The following is a 12,193-nucleotide window of genomic DNA, read 5'->3' on the forward strand; positions in this document are numbered from 1 at the left end:
CAGTGACATCTGACCCTGTTGCATTTATGTTGGTCAAGGGCTTGCTGCAGCCTGTTTAACACAAAGAAACGTTTACACAACGTTGAAATTCTCTTGTGACCTAAACTGTGATCCAGAACCTTTATGTATGTTTTAGGAAACTTAAGATCTGCATCTCTACCTTGCTGTATGTTTGCCATGTCAGCGCAGCAATTAAATAGCCTAATTATGCTCGGTTGTACAATTTTACTGGAGAAAATGATCATTTTTTAAAAAATAAAATAAAACATGGTTTGGCTTTTCTTTATCTGGTGATAGAGATTTTAAAAACTGTTATAAATAATTGAATAACATAGGTCAACGTAATCTTTTGACAATCTTAAAGGGATAGTTCACCCAAAAATGAAAATTCTTTCATCATTTACTCACCCTCATGTTGTTCCAAACCTGTATGAGTTTCTTTCCTTTGCTGAACACAAAAGAAGATATTTTGAAGAATGTCAGTAACCAAACAGTTGATGGGCCCCATTGACTTCCATAGTTTTTTCATACTACAAAAGGGGACCTATTTTGCCCTTTTTCAAAGTCTTGATTTTGTTTTTGGAGTCTACTAGAAAAGGTTTTCATGTTTGAATGTTCAAAAAACACCTTTGATTGCTATCAGGATGTGAAGAGACTTTCAATCAGCATAACAAAAAAGGTTTCTGGAACAAATCATCTACCCTGCCTTTAACCGTTTCAACACACTACTAATGCAACTCAAACAGGCTTTGCCCCTTTTTTTGCCCCATAGGCCTATGCCTTGGGCAGAAGCCTTTTAAATAAGGAATGCTGGGACGTGTACATTCCTGGTAGAGGAATACATATGCATAAACACCTACATACAGAGAATAACACCCTTTGGAGTAGACTGGACTTTAACTGTGCAGACGTTTTTCATGCTCAAACTGCATCATTGCAAACTAAAGAAAGTTTAAAATGTATAATAATAATAACAGGATCCCTTTTAAACAAACTGATATGCTGGAAATAAATAAAACAAGTTCTTTCTCTCAAAGTGAATAGTTGCCACCTAGTGTCTCGCTTGTTTAATGCACTTGGTCTAAGGCCTATTCAAAATTATGCATACTGACACTCACTGCATCTATGCACTCAGTCAAAAATCAGTTGTTGCTGTGCAGTGGTTACATATTTTTGGCATCCATCTACCCTGACCTGATCATATGTAGGCTATTAGTCTACGGTGCACAAATAAAACTATTTTTATCTGATGGCATAAATAGTGGAGGTTAAGCAGCTTATTTAGCATTTTCTTCTCTTGAATAAACTGGACTACCTTATTTAGTCATACTTGGACTGAGTCACACCGCTGGCAGTGAGCCTCAGAAATATTAGCCTGGGGAGCAGGGAGCTTGGAGTGAGGCCATGCTGGATACTATTGAAGCGCCCACCAGCCTCACACACACAACTATACTAATAAAAGGACCATACAGCCATAACATTCAAATATGTATGAAGCTCTTGACCCTCGGCGGTACTCTTCCCACAAAGCACTGACATCAGAAAGCACAGTGCTAAAAAATAAATTCAGTCATACAAGTGAAACTTCAGAGCAGCAGCTCAGAGGAATAGGCAGAACTCAGGAGAGAAAAGGATTAGAAGAGAAGTTTGGCAAATCATAATACAGAGAGAGTATCGACTATTCTCTGCATGGAAGAAGTGAATGCTGTCTTGTTGATAAGGCCTTTAAATGATATATTGAAATACAGCATTTTATCTATGGATCAAATGTGCATTCAACTGTCGCATTGAATCATGATTGATACACAGAACATGTGGCAAATAATAATAATTTGTTCTCGGCACTCAGAGAACTTAACATGGAAGCAGGGAATCTCCTCAACCACCACAAATGTGCAGCATCCATCCTGGATGTTGCGACGGCAGCCATATCGTGCCCGAACTCCCACCACACACCGGCTTATTGGTGGAGAGGAGACAGTGATGAAGACAATTTAGTATGTATATACTGTATATGTATATATATATATATATGGGGATAATTAGGAGGCCATGATGGACAGAGGCCAGTGGGCAAATTTGGCCAGGATGCCAGGGTTACACCCCTACTCTTTTTTGAATGACATTCTAGGATTTTTATGATCACAGAGAGTCAGGACTTCGGTTTAACGTCTCATCCGTGTACTTCGGATGTGTACTGTCCACATCACTATACTGGGGCTTTAGGAACCACACAGACCACAGGATGATCACCCTCCTGCTGGCCTCTCTAACACCTCCTCCAGCAGCAATCTAGTTATCCCAGGAGGTCTCCCATCCAGGCTCAACCCTGCCTAACTTCAGTGGGCAACCAGTCTTGGGCTAAACTACCTTGTCAGATTTTCCTACCTTAGCGCAAAATAATAGCCATATCTTATGGCGGGCCAGAAGGTAAAAAAATATGACTAATGACTTGTCTTGGGAAGTCACTTTTTTATAACCACTAGCTACTGAGATTCCCCACTGATAGGCCGGCGGTGGATCTATATACTCACTCTCCTGACGCAGTGAGCGACTCACTTTCTTCACACAGCGAGCGACTCACTTTCTTCACACAGCGAGTGACTCACTCATGTACATTGACCTAATATTATAATAAAATCTCTATTCAAATACTGTGATGTTGTAATTATACCTACCAGGGACGTGCAGAGAGTTCCTCAGGGGCAGGGGCTCAAATGTAAAAATGGGGTGCATATACTGTATATATATATATACAGTATATATATATAGTATATATATATATATATATATATATATATTATGGCTGGGAGAAAAATTCGACTCATCGTGATTTTTTTTAAACGATTCTAAAATTGATATTTTTATTCCTGAATCGATCAATATAATTTAATTCAGGTGTTCCAATCAATCACTTCCATGGCCACAGTTGTATAAAAATCAAGCACCTTGGCCTCCATTTTACTATTTCATGCGTTAACTACATATACAAATGGTCGGACATTTTAAACTGCCATTACTCAGCCTGATAGCATGCTAGCATAAAAACTGTTAACATGCAAGCAAGTAATTTCAGTAACCTTTTTAGACATGTTTTGGGTTTAAAACATTTCCATTATTTTCTGGAATGTTTTACTGTGACAGGGACTGACCCTTAAGCTCGTCTTCCTAAAAAAAAAAACCCATACAAAAACAAGCTTTAAAATCATATAATTTAATGACAGAATTCAGCCTTGATCAATGTCAGCTTCACCTGGGTCAAATAATGTCACTTCCTCTGAGTGATACCCTTAAAGGCGTATTTCACATATTTTATGTAGTTTTATGTAAACGTGACAAGACGGACCGAAAACATGAACAGATGTAAAATAGTATTTATTTGTAAAATGCATATATAATTTCATGTTTTTGATCAGTTGATGTGAATGATAACAGCTTAAACTTGTTTTGATGGAGTTTATATTCTAAATAACAGTTTTTAGCATAACAAAACTATGAAAGCTGTAGCTCCAATTTGGCTGAGGACAAGGACATGGACAGGATTTGTAATTTTCAAAAGTGTTTTTAATAAAAAAAAAATCTGAGAACCTAATGAATGACATATTCCTTTACAGAACAACTCACAGAAATCAACTATGAGCCAGTTTTAGAAATTTTTGGATGAAATACTTTTTTAGTCACTGTAACAATTCAAGGACAGATAATGTACATTTCTGGTAGAATGTCCCCGATATTAATTCAAATTCAATTGCTTTATTTTTGTCCTTGCTTGTGGATGAGGTTGACAAAAGTTAGCCACTTTCGTTCCAAAACAGAGGATGAAATGTGTTGTTTAAATTAAGACAGGAGTATGCCTTAAAGGTCCCATGACATGCTACTTTTTGTAGGCTTTAATATAGGCCTTAGTGGTCCCTAGTACTGTATCTGAAATCTCTTTCCAAAAATTCAGCCTCGGTGTAGAATTATAGCCACTACAAGCCAGTCCCAGAATGAGCTTCCTTCAGACGGGCCGTTTCGCTCTCTGTAGCTTTAAATGCTAATGAGTAGGAGAAAGGCAGCACAAGGTGGAGGGTGGGTGTGGCCTTGACATCATGCATGTTTACGTTGGATATAATTGCAATGGCACGAAGACACGCAGTCGTTCAAGCATTTCAGTTTGACCCAGAATCTGATCCAGATGGAGAAGCAACGGATGAAGAAGTTGCAACTCAGCGGCTCCAGCAGGACGTTTCCAAATGGTTAGTTTAAAATATTATGTCTGGATACGGTACTTTATTCGGATGGTTAACAGTTATTATCATGTAGCTAACGCTAACCTACTGTTGCCTTTTCATGAGAGATTTGTAACGTCTGTAATTTATCTTATTACAATTACATCAAGCTCTGCGGGCGGGCAAAGCAGAGAAAGGGGAGGTAACATTTCTCCTTATAACGTCATAAGGAGGAGTTTTGTTGACTTTGAGAAAGAACGTTAAACGAACAACTTAAAAGGGCATGACAAATTATGACATAAGACTGACATCACTCACAACGTACCAATGCATTATCCCTCATGAACAAATATAACGTCTGATGTTTGCATACGTGCATACCAGTATACCATTACGACATCCTTCATAAATAAACATGACGTATGATGATTGTATACATATATACCAACGTACCATCACGTCACATATGCAAATGTAGTCTCAAATACAACTATTTCATTGGCTGTTGTACATGTTGTCGCGTTAACACGGACAAACGGTGCGTGTTGACACGGTCAAAAATCACGCGTTTCGTGACTTTTGACCCCGATCGCCTGCCATACTTCCACGCGTCCACTTGGGATATTACGACACATTTCATCCTCTGTTTTGGAACGAAAGTGGCTAACATCTGTCAGCCTCGCGAGGACGAGATTACTAATGCCAGACATGCTGTGGAGAGCCTGGCGGCACAAGTGACGGACTTATCCACGCGCTTTCACCATTTTCGGAAGTGTTATGGAAACACCCACTTCCCAGAGAGTCCACAATTCCTCCGAACCCAGGATCAACAACCCACCATGTTACGCTGGTGAACCCACTGAATGTCGCTCCTTCTTAACCCAATGTGAGGTTGTATTTTCCCTTCAGCCCACCACTGAGGACCGCACCCGAGTGGCCTTTATGGTTTCTTTACTGACCGGACGGGCGCACGAGTGGGGAATGGCTGTCTGGGAGATGCAGAAAGACTGTTGCGATCAATATGCTCTGTTCAAGGAGGAGATCAGTATGGATCCCTCTAAGGCAGGGGTGGGCAATTAATTTTTACAAGGGGCCACATGAGAAACCTGAATCGTGTCAGAGGGCCACACCAACAATAACACTTAATTCTGCTCAGCTTTCTTCCATTGTACAATTCCCTAAATTATATATTATGAATAGCCGGTACTGGTAATCAGTAGAATAAAACTAAATAAAATTCTGTTTATATTAGGTGTGAAATTGAAAATTTGTGAAAAGTGAAATTGTGGTGTGTAACTTAGGTCTAATAAAACAAAAACAATCACTGAATCAGTGCAATTTAATTTGAACTTGTTAATCTTCAAAAACAAAGAATAGCCTAACAAAAGGTTTATAGAAATGTAACAACAGTGCGCCTTATAATCCGGAGCGCCTTATATAAAAAGTAACAACCGCTGACTTAAATCTTGTTTATACTGTCGCCTGGCAACAGAGCGCGAGCCTTTAGCTGAGTGCGCGCGCAACTCCCCAAACAGACGAGGCATTTATACTTGACACAGCTGTTTTGTTTTAGACTGAACACCAGACATAGCTACAACTGATTTAGACGCGCAAACTGGGTGCTGGTGTGATGTACTAATATCCGTCTGCTCGGGCAGATTCAAACTCAAAGTCGTGCATCTTCGGATGCGGAGGCGCACGCGCTGTTAAACCGAATCTGCCCGAGCAGACGGATATTAGTTTTTTTTTATTACCTTCGCGCTCATGCGGACTGCTCGAGTTTGACTGCAGTATCTTCTATTCTATGCGCCTTATAATCCGGTGCGCCTGAAAACAGTTCTAAAATAGGCCATTCATTGAATGTGCGCCTTATAATCCAGTGCGCCTTATAGTGCGGAAAATACGGTAGATATTTTTATAATCTATGTTGGGCCGGACAGGGACACACAAAGGGCCGGATGTGGCCCGCGGGCCGTAATATGCCCAGGTCTGCTCTAAGGTATGAGCCATCACAGATTGGCCAGTTCCTGATTCCCGAGTCGCGCTCCAACGATTTCTGGGGTTTGACAATTTTTATCGCCGGTGTATCAGAAATTTCAGAAAAGGGTTGCCGCCCCCCTGACAGCGCTCACTTCGGTCAAGTTTCGTTTTTCTTGGTCCGAAGTGACTCAGACCGCTTTTGAGCATCTCAAGACTCTTTTCACCACCGCAATGATTTTAATCACCCCTGACACCAAGAGACAATTCATCGTCGAGGTGGATGCTTCAGATGTAGGTGTGGGGGCGGTGCTTTCGCAGCGCTCCCCACTTGACGATAAGCTTCATCCATGCACGTTCTTTTCTCATCGGCTCTCGCCCACTGAACGCAATTATGACGTGGGGAATAGTGAATTGCTGGCTATTCGTTTAGCTTTTGGGGAGTGGCGTCAGTGGTTGGAGGGGGCGACCTGTCCGTTCATAGTTTGGACGGACCATAGAAACCTTGAATACATTCGGTCAGCTAAGAGGCTGAATGCACGACAGGCTCGCTGGGTACTTTTTTTGTTGTTTCGAGTTCACCATTTCTTACAGACCCGGTTCTAAGAACGTTAAATCAGACACCCTCTCGCATCAATTTGGCTCCTCAGAAAGTGCTTCGACCAAGGAGGAGATTTAACCAGATTCTCGGTCGTATGCTCCGCAGTCTGGCATTCCAGAATCCTTTGTTATGGTGTGAGCAATTACTGTGGGCGGAGTACGCCCATAATTCTCTACCCTCGTCCGCCACAGGGTTATCCCCGTTTCATTGTTGCCTCGGTTACCAACCACCTTTGTTCCCATCTCAGGATGCCGAGTCCTCCGTTCCCTCGGTGCAAGCGTTCATTCAGCGGTGCAAACGCACTTGGAGAAGGGTTAGAACTGCCCTTCGTCACTCCAAAATTCGCACTCGTCGGGCTGCCGATCGACGTCGCGTCAAGGCTCCTAGATATGTTTGCGGCCAGAAGGTTTGGCTTTCCACCCTAAACTTACCCCTTCAGTCCTGTCCCCGTAAATTAGCACCTCGTTTCATCGGATCTCTCCCCCCCCCCTCTTGTCAAAGGCTCCCCTGTCTAGACTGTTCGTAGATTACTAGACGTCCTCCCCTGGGGTCGTGGGCATCAGTTTCTGGTCGATTGGGAGGGGTACGGTCCTGAGGAGAGAAGGACCACTCGACCACTCCCTGAACCACTCGCTCATCGAGGATTTCTAGGGCACTCGTCGAGGGAGGGGTACTGTCATGAACCTGGGTTGATCTCTCTCTCTCTCTCACTTTTCTACCTCTCTCCTCCAGCTGATGATTATCTCCCGCGCTGATTGCCACCTCAATGTTTTCTCTTTGGCCTAATTTTCTCTGCTACTTCTAGTTACTGTTCCCCCTGCTTCTTTGCCAGATTATTGTTTGCAAATGATTCGCACTCGTACCTTCTACGTTGACCATCCTCTCGCTATCGCCTTCTGGAACCTGCTGTCTTGTCTTGTCCTGTCCTGTCTCGCTACATCCTCTGGTACGTTAATTCTGTTCTCTGCCCATCTATCCTGCTGCCCATGATCTTCTCCTTATCGCACCTGTGAGTCTCCGCTACTGGTTTGGGGATTGAGTCTCCCTCGCTGTCTACCATTTCCTACCCTGGGACCACCGCTGTTGACCAGCCAAGTTTTTGACTTTTGTTTTCTCCAGTACTGCGTCCGCGTGACGGCAGACTCCTGTGTTACCTTTTCAATAAACTTTGTTTCTCTATCAGCCTCTGCCCTTGGGTTATCACTGACACAGCCCGCAGCCCTTCCAGAATGCCGCAGCCCTTCCAGAGGCAAATGGAGAAGGTTCTGGCAGAATTGAGAGGCAAATTCTGTTTTTTATACATAGATGATATTATCATCTATTCACGATCATTAGATGAACACATACAACATCAGAACACTATACTGCAGAGACCCAACCAGGCATCTCTTACTCTTAACATGAAGAAGTGTCATTTCTTTAAACGACAGTTAAAGTTCCTTGGTCACATTGTCTCAGTAAAAGGAATGGAAAAAATCCTCCTCCCAAAGACCTCCAACGCTAAATAATTGCATAATTATGATACATAATTACAAGTAATCTTTGTGAAAATGAAGATCTAACCTTGTGACATGCCATCTTTGTTCCACAGAGTCTTCTTGGACATGCACAGGTCGTGTCTGCCTGGATAGTACCCGCACATCAATGCAGCGTCTGCAATGGTGTATGGGGATAGAAGCCAATGAAATGGCAGCATTCTGTGGAGACAGATGGAAGACATCTGATTATTACCTTAAACTTCATACCTGCTCTCTTTGATCGATCGAGAATCAAGAATCAATCTTTTGTTACTTTGTTCTGTTTTGTATGATACATAATTACAAGTAATCTTTGTGGAAATGAAGATCTAACCTTGTGACAAGCAATCTTTTTTTCCAGAGTTTTTCCAGGGCATGTTCAACTTTTATTTATATAGCACATTTAATAGCAACGTTGTTGCCCAAAGTGCTTCACAGTTAACTAAAAACAGTCAAACATACATGCATAAAAATATTTATCAAGGATAGCAGATGAAGGCATGACTACACACTCTTAGACATACCCCCTCACACAACAGTATAATGAGATCAGTGTACAGAGAAATAAAACTAAATGGAAACTAAATGAAAATAAGTTATATCTACAATGTACAATACCCTTAACTAAAAGCTAAGTTAAAAAGATAAGTTTTTAATTGAGACTTAAAGATTTCTATTGTTGAGCTAGCCGGATATGAGGGGGAAGACTGTCCAAACTTTGACTTCTTTTTAGAATAAGGTTGTGTCTACCTGGATAGTACCCGCACATCAATGCAGGGTGTACATTGGTGTGTGGGGACAGGGAGTTCTGGAGCTGGGGAGGCCCGTCCAGTCCTAATAGTATTTAAACCAGTTGTAGAGATTGACAATGTCCAATTCAAGCCGCTTCTCTGGGTTTCTTTGCAGGAGAGAGCAAAGTAATTTGCAGCATTCTGTGAAGAAAGAAAAGAGAAGGGCTATTATTATCTTAAACTTCACACTCGCTCTCTTTGATTAAGCTGAAAGATCTAAATAGTATTGCATTACCCACACAACCATTTGAATTGCTTTGTTCTATTTTGTATGATTTATAATTACAAGTGTACTTTGCTGAAATGAAGATCTTACCTTGTGACAAGCCATCTTTGGTCCAGATGTTATCATTGAGCTCGTCCAAGTCTTCTGATTTTGGAAACTGCCCACACAGTAGCACAAACAAGAGTATCCCGAGTGACCAAACTGTCGCTGGTTTCCCGTGATACTTGCCGTTTAAACCATACTCAGGGGGGCAGTACCAATCTGTGCCTGGAAGAAAGAGATTTTGTCTGATTTATAAGCTTGTTTTAAAGCAACATTTTGACTAGGTATTCATTAGCATGCAAGAAATTATTTGATGCTATTGATTCACAATGGTGGATCCCATTACATGTTGCTTTGTAAGACCTTGACTCATTTAAGTCGAACGGTCACAAACTCGTCATCAAAGTTTGAGACCCACCTTACGGCTCTGAGGAATAATACATACCAGCAAAGGTCGTGTATCCCGCATTGGTCAGGATTTCGCCGCATCCAAAGTCAATTAGTTTGACTTCCAGGGTGTCCGGGTTAATCAGAAGGTTTTCCAGCTTTATGTCTCGGTGCAGCACTCCACGTTGACAGCATGCTTGAGCTGCGAGTGTTGCCTGCAGCATGATAGCCTTTGCTACGTTCTCTCCGATGGTGCCTTTGTGGCGGTCTAGAAATTCAAACAAGTTCTCACAGGGTGTAGGCAGCTCTAGAACCATAATGTATCGTTCAGGCTCTTCGACCCAGTCCAGAAGCTGGATGATCTGGGGAACCCAGGGGCCTTTGTTGGCAAGAATTAGCAGGCCGATCTCCTGTGGAACGGGGTGACTCTCCTAGAAGAAAGACAATTCTTATGATCTTACATGGAGACAGGAAGCAGACCACTACTAAACTACTGACAATACCAGTTTGTCTATTGAAAAATAGATTGAGAGAAAGAGAGTACTTACAATGTCCATCCATTCTATACCCTCTTTGTCAGCGAATTTTAGCGCCACCTGACCAACAAAACAAAAAATGGGTTTGTGTTAGAATTATTTACAATGTGTGTGCAGAGTTCATATCATTTCAGTCATTAACCTTAAACAGACATGTTCAGTTTCATGAATTTAAATTCTAATCATCTAGAGCATGTCTAACAATTTAAACAGGTCTGAGAGGTCAAGTGCTCTAAGTAGAGAACATAAGATACACTGAGAATGCTTGAAAAGAAGAGAATGATTCGAGTACAAGATAGGGCAAGAACACTTTGATAGATAAATAATGCAAGTAAAATAAGTGATACCTCAAGGCCATCATTTAAGCGAATCCCTGCATAAACGCTCCCAAAGCCTCCTTCACCGAGCTTCCTGATGATTTCATAGCTGGAGAAACCGACGTCTGTTAAAAGAAAAATAATAAGAGTTGATATGAAAATTGCTTTGTGCCTGAGTAAAGGCATATATTGTATCAAACGTGTGTTTGTCTTGTGTAATGTTGGAGTTATGACAGTAAACTTACCAATAATCTTTTTATCTTCAGGCTGACAAATAAAATACTTAAACCAGTTGTGGAGACAGACATTGTCCAATTCAAGCCGCTTCTCTGGGTTTCTTTGCAGGAGAGAGCAAAGTAATTTGCAGCATTCTGTGAAGAAAGAGAAGAGAAGTCCTATTATCCATTTATAAATTACAGAAATGCCTGTCTGTCTGTCTGTGTGTCTGTTATTCGCATATCTCAAGAACCGTTACTCCGATGGATTTCAAATTTGACAGGTGTCTCTATGGGCACGAGTAAGTGCAGTGCCAAGTTTGACGTTGTTTGGATTAGAAATGCAAAAGATATCATCAAATATATCGGTATAAGAAGCACATTGGCTTTTGCCGCTCTAGCTGCTGGCCACTCCCCCTCTCACACTGACACTGAGTGAGCACAGCGCAGGACAAGAGTCAGAGAGGGTTGAAGAAAGCAGCGGAGCTTAAGTAGCGTTTTCTCTGAGTTCACTGTGTAGCCTGCTCCCTCAATCATCGCGCTTATTCATTTGTGGATGTTAACTGAAACTGTAAGTCAGCTACACTGTTTATTTCTGAATATTATATTTTATTCTGGTGCGCTTAACGTTATCGCTACTGTGTAATAGTAGCCTATCTGCTATTCACCAACTAAACATATCCTATTCAATGCGTTCACAGTCTCTTTCACAGCCATCATATGTAGTAGCCTAGACACAAACTGTTTGCTCAAACGTAGCATTTTCTCTGAGTTTACTATGTAGCAGGCCTGCTCCCTCAATCGTGTAGTTTAATTTTCCATATTTATTGTATGTCATTATGTCAGTATCAGTATTTACTTTCTACCATGCACAAATAAAAAAATGTCACTGAACTTTTGCTGTGTAATTGTAACAATGAGCATTCAAACACACCGAACCAACAATTACTAAAAACACACACAAAAACTGATTTTGCACGGGCACTTTGCACTAGTTACCTTAAACTTCACACTTGCTCTCTTTGATTAAGAGCTGAAAAATCTAAATATTACTGCATTACCCACACAACCATTTGTATTACTTTGTTCTATTTTGTATGATTTATTATTACAAGTGTCCTTTGCTGAAATTAAGATCTCACCTTGTGACAAGCCATCTTTGGTCCAGATGTTATCATTGAGCTCGTCCAAGTCTACTGACTTCGGAAACTGCCCACACAGTAGCACAAACAAGAGTATCCCGAGTGACCAAACTGTCGCTGGTTTCCCGTGATACTTGCCGTTTAAACCATACTCAGGGGGGCAGTACCAATCTGTGCCTGGAAGAAAGAGATTTTGTCTGATTTATAAGCTTGTTTTAAAGCAACATTTTG

Source organism: Scardinius erythrophthalmus, assembly GCF_964197995.2.
Source record: "Scardinius erythrophthalmus genome assembly, chromosome: 11".
In the NCBI taxonomy this organism is placed as follows: domain Eukaryota; kingdom Metazoa; phylum Chordata; class Actinopteri; order Cypriniformes; family Leuciscidae; genus Scardinius; species Scardinius erythrophthalmus.